Consider the following 5,803-nt stretch of genomic DNA (forward strand, 5'->3'; position numbering starts at 1 on the left):
AATGTTACACTGCCAGTTTGAGAATTAAACTGATCAGTGCAATACCGTGTGAGAGTTATTGAAGAATGCAGCTGAGACGCCTAGGTTTCTGCCTAAATGTGAGTCTCAGGAGGACCCATGAAAAGGGGGTCAGGGACCGAGCGGTGTGATTTCTATGGGTAGTTCATCCCTGCTCTGGGGGGATGAGGGTGGAGATTGGAGGGGTTCTGGAAGTGAGGGAGAGGGGTACAGGACGTCTGAGGGAAGAGAAGCAGCAGACAGGGCAGTTGAAACAATAACAACAAAAGTTTCCCACTTAAAAATAGTCAGCTGTACTGTACCTCACACATATTTTGGAAGAACAATAATGATAAAAGAAGATCCTGGTTACAATTTATGAAGATAGCTCAAGCTAACTAATCATATTATACAGTACATCTAAAATTAGGGATTCCCAAATCCAGCCCTGGAAGGCCATAGTCTTGTTGGTTTCTTTTCAGCATACCTATAACTCTAAATGATGAGGCATGAAGGAGTGTAGCCCTTCTGGAATGGAGCTGATTGGAGTTGAGAACTCTCTCTTTACATAAATTACGCTTGTAAAAGTTTCTTCATACTTTTTTTCTGTTGTGTGCCTGTCAGACTTGTAAAGTCTATATATGTTGCATATTGTGTGATGATGAGTATAGAGCAAGTGGAAACAACATTTAGACAGCACCCAGATGTTGGCTAAAGCTGAAAAAGTAGAAGCAGGAGCATGGAGGGGCATGTGTATAGACCCAGGACCCGAAAATGTCAGCTGTGGTCCTGCTGATGTACCCTTGAGCAAGACCTTCGTGTAGATCATTCTGGTGATTGATCACCAGTTGTACAAAAGTGTTAGCTGAATAAATGCTAAGTTTTTAAGGCTATGAATAGTTGTGAAGTATTTCTGTTTATCTTTAGTTACTGCTGCCGTGGCACCTATACAAATGGATTAACATCCATACTGTATGTCAACAGTACATTGCACAGTACTGCAGATTAAAGCCGTTTTACATTTATAGTTTTTTCAGCTCCACATTCTAAATACATATCCTAATGGCATTTCCTCATTAAGGGGTTAGTGTGGAAAATAAATTTAAAATTCCTTGTAAAACAATTTTTTGCTGATGATAGAGGATATGTAAAACCAGATTAAAATTATTGTGTAAAGGAGGGAATGATAATTAAAAACATTAGTAATTCCCTGCATTTTATCCCTAAGAAGTTCTAGTTGATTTACCACTGAAGTGTACACCTACCTGGGTGAGGAGGAGCCATCACAGGAGCCATCATGCACTAGCAGCTCACTATACTGTAAAATTTAGGTAGAGAATTGCTTCACCAATTGAATCGGGGGGGGGGGGGGGGGGGGCATTAGGCAGGCTAGGTTGTAGAAGGCCAGAGTGGAATTCAGTCAGGACACTGGGATGATACACCTACACTTCCAAACAGTCCCTAGGGATCTGTAATGAATGACCACCATCTAATTTCTCATCAAAGCATGGTATCTCCTACAAGACAAAGGGAAAGAGTCCACCAGTCTTCTACTGGTACACCAAGACAAGTTACCACAGCAGCCTGGTTTTCCTGGGGGGACTCCCATTCCCAGAATGGACCAGGTCCAGTTGTGTTTAGCTGCTGAAATCTGACAAGATTAGGCTAGATTGTGGTAATGCTGTTGTGAAATAGATATTTGTCTCTTTACAGGAGCATTGAGAAGAAATGTTCTGAAGTATGTGTTCTTAATTGGTTTCATGCTTATTGCACAACACAGAAAACAACAACAAAAACTACCTTATTTACTTTGTTCAAACATATCCACAGGGTATAAATACAGCACCAGTAGATGTACTATCGAGTTATTAAAATAACATTAATTATTGAGGATGTTGTCTTATTGCAGAGATACTTAGAGTCTTGGCACTTAAAAGACTAAATCCAAAATTTAGTAATAGATAGGAAACAGCAGTTTCACAAAGTGAAGAAAAGCTTTTTATGTAAAAAGAAAATGTTTTAAGGAGTCAGGAACAGTCAGAAGTGTTATAATCTGCTGGTTTCTTATGCATTATTTAAAGCTTTCTAAATCTGTGTTCTGACTATTTAGCTTTTTTAATGACTTTCATGGCTCACAGTCCACAAATTCTTGTGAACACAGAGCTGGAGAGGTTCATTGTGCCCTAAAGGTCCATTTCAATTAGCATTTTAGCAGCGAAGGAAAAATAAAGTTTAATTTAATTAGTTTCTGAGCATGAACCTTCCAGATTCCAATACTATTCATTATGATTTTTAGTAGATTTGTACTCTCTTACAGTATGTTCTCTAACAAAATTAATCATACTTTTATGTTTCCTTTTCTTTTCACGTGGAGTAAAATGTAACAGTTTTGAGTTAGAATAAAGGACAAAGAAAATTGCTCTTCAGTAGCAAAGTGGTTGAAATCCATAAAATCTATCGGATGCCATGTGCTTATGCTTTTCTTGAGATACAGTATAGCCATAATTACACTATATATATACATTTATATTTATCACCATTGTGGTGAAAAACACAATTAAAATGAACTATATGCGAGTTATAGCTTAATCCCTGAAATGAACAGCCAGTCTTTTTCTTGACTTGCGATTTTCCTAAAACGGTTAAAAGACAGAGAACATGTCAGAGCACTAAGGATCAAAGATCTCCCTAAGCCAATCGTTCTCCATTTTAGCTCTCACGGTCATGACATCCTTTTACAGGAATTTCAGGACTCCTACTCCAAAAATTCATCAGAAGCCAAGATTAGCCTGAAACTTGGATCGCACCTTCCATCGTCTGTCAGTGATAGTTTTTTTTTTAACTCTATATTAATTTACAGATTTCTGCTTTCTCCCAGTTATCCCTTGGTTTGAACCATATTTTTCACTCGTTTTTGTCCATGATCACCTGCTCTATTCTTTGTTTTCCTGTGTTTTATATCTCTGCTACATTCCTCTTTCATTTGAAGAAGACTCAACTGTCAAAATGTTCTGTTTCTTGTTTCTACTTTTCAAAGTGAAAATGACCTTTACTGTGACCTTTGTAGCCAATGCACACCTGTAGTGATTAGGTGGTTTGTCAAAACCAAAACAATAGCTGTTCTTCTCCACTTTTTCTCTTCTCTCGACTATCACTTACCTTTATCTCACTCACTCTCCTCTGCACCTATCTCTACAATAAAACTCCTTCATTCTACAGCAACTCCTTTCTCCCCAGTAATTAACACAGCACATAGACACAACTTTATACACAATGCCCCTTCTGCTTTTTCATACTGTATGTAACCAATTGCAGATTTGCTTGTTATTATTTGAACCTTAAGCAAGTGAAGGACTATAAGACAGATAACACAGGGCTCACATTTTGCTTATTAAAAGTTTCACAGGTAAGACAAAATGTAATATTGGACAGGGGTATGGTTGTATAAAAAATGTTAGTTTTTAGCTACATGTATATTTGTTATTATCTATATGCTTTCCTCCTTTATCCACACATATTATCATCTGGCAATAACTCACGTTGACAATTACATACTGGATTCAGGTAAGCACTGTATGTGTTTATTTCTCTGGTTTCCATGACTATGTCATCACCACCCTGAAATCAAAACATAGACTCTAATGTTTGGAAACAGAAATTATTTTCTGCTCCAGGAGGAAAGGGGAGAGGTCCAAGTTGGATAAGAGGGGGATGGATTACGGGGTTGGATGATGGTCTCAGTCTCTTTTCCCTTCCTTTCAGAATTCAGCTTACTTCAGGCTGGTGAGTATAGGAGACACAGGAATGAGCACATAAGGAATTAAGTAGGCAGAAAGCCCAAGTCTGAAGGGAGGAAGGAGAAGAGGGTGGATGTCTGAGTGTACTGGAAGTTAAGAGAATAAGTCATTAAGGGAGAACATACAGATAGCAGAGAAAATGAAGTGAGGAAGGGTGTGACAACAGAGCCTGCATTGTAGGGTTAGAGGAAGTATGATGGTGGGAACTTGGTGGGAGTTGGTGGGAAAATGAGAAGAAGTGGTCAGTGTCTGTCTGTCAGATGAAACTAGCTCATTTAATTTCCTGACTTGTAGTTCACAATCTTCTAATTCCTGTTAATGGCCTGTTAAACATGTGTCCCATTTTGTCATCAGGCAAATCTCAGTCAGAGTTTATGCATTTCCACAGCATGACAAGTTGTTTGGTCCAGGGTAGTTATCACCTACACAGACTGTAAATGTCAGTCCTGGTATTTAGTTGCTCATCATTAACAGGGTTTTGAACTTCAATGTATGAGTACACACCACAAAAAGGTCTTGACAGATGTGTCGTAGCAGGTTGTCAGGACTCATTGATGTAGCGATTTTCTTATTCAATGTCATTTTCAATGTCACAGCCCTCCAAGCGATTTTGATTGTTGAAGAATGTGAGGGGACAGATATTGCCCTTTGCCCACAGAGGACAAGTATTTAAATTTAATTGTTTCAAAAAAAAATTACAGGAGAGGAATTCATTGGCTCAGTTGTTAATAACTGGTTAACATTTATATGCCGCTGTACTTAATTCTGGAATTTCTGCATTCTTGGTGATTCTACTTCAACATAATTTTTGAACAATAAAAAAGGAATACTATATTCTCCATATAAACATTTAATCAATTTACAATTGTGCAAATAAAATTAAGTTTATCTAATAGCTGTTTTTTTGCCCAAAATGATCTAAACTAAAATGTTGCTTTTGGTAGTAGTTAATTATATGATTTAATTTTCCAATGACAGTTTGGTCTGTGGTGTAGACAAGGTACTTTGACAAATCCATCCTACTTTGCTAATGTTGTTATTTGTTGCCAGTGTTATTCAATGTTTGTAGTACAGATTGTTCATTAAATTTATATATGTCCATATGGCTTATATGAATTAGAAATGGTCTTAAAACACACATACAAGCATCAGGAGTATTTGTGTCAAGGGCTGTCTTTTTAAAAGTAACTAGAAAATCAGGTACTTATTTATTTACTAAGGCACTCAATCTTTGAAATGAGCTGGAACCAAGGGTGTTTTCCATAAAACTGCTAAAGGTGAAATCACTTATAGAAAATAAGGTACTTATTTATGACCAACCCAGGTCAGGTCCACCATGTACTGTACAGTTGTCAAAGAGATAGCTAAGGCTGTGCACACATGAATGCATCCATTAAAAAACAGGGGGAGTGTAGGACGCGAGTGTTTGAAAGTACTGTACATTCTTTTGAGCACCGTTCACAGGCTTCTGGGAGCTACATTAAAACAGTAACCACACAAGATTAAACTTACAATAGCTGCTGGGCCATGACTTGGACATTACAGTAACCTTCCTTTCAAGTACATCATTCCCAATATTATTTGCTTTTTAATGTGCTGTAGACAAACAAAAGACACAGCAAACATACAAAACTGTTGCACTGGAACGTAGGAACATCTGTGATCTTCCTGCCATGTGTGCCAATTCAATAGGCTGAAGAGGCAGAGTCATTTTTTATAGTCTATGTATCTTCAAAGATTCTAATCCAAGTTGTTTGTCCATTAATAATTATTTACCGTCGAGCAATATTGTAGGATTATGAGGGAAAATAGATTATTCAAATTACAACAGCATGACATTCTTGGTGATTCTTCATCTCCATGCAGGATGGTGCACCTCCTGACTCTTGCGAAGAACTTGCTACAGACACATCTGGCCCAAATGAGGCTTTCTGACTCAGTCTCCTAGAGATCACCACGCCTTACTTCTAAGTATATCAGGTACGCCGTATTGCAACCATGAAATCTCT

This window comes from Lepisosteus oculatus, chromosome 1, assembly GCF_040954835.1.
Source record: "Lepisosteus oculatus isolate fLepOcu1 chromosome 1, fLepOcu1.hap2, whole genome shotgun sequence".
Classification (NCBI taxonomy): domain Eukaryota; kingdom Metazoa; phylum Chordata; class Actinopteri; order Semionotiformes; family Lepisosteidae; genus Lepisosteus; species Lepisosteus oculatus.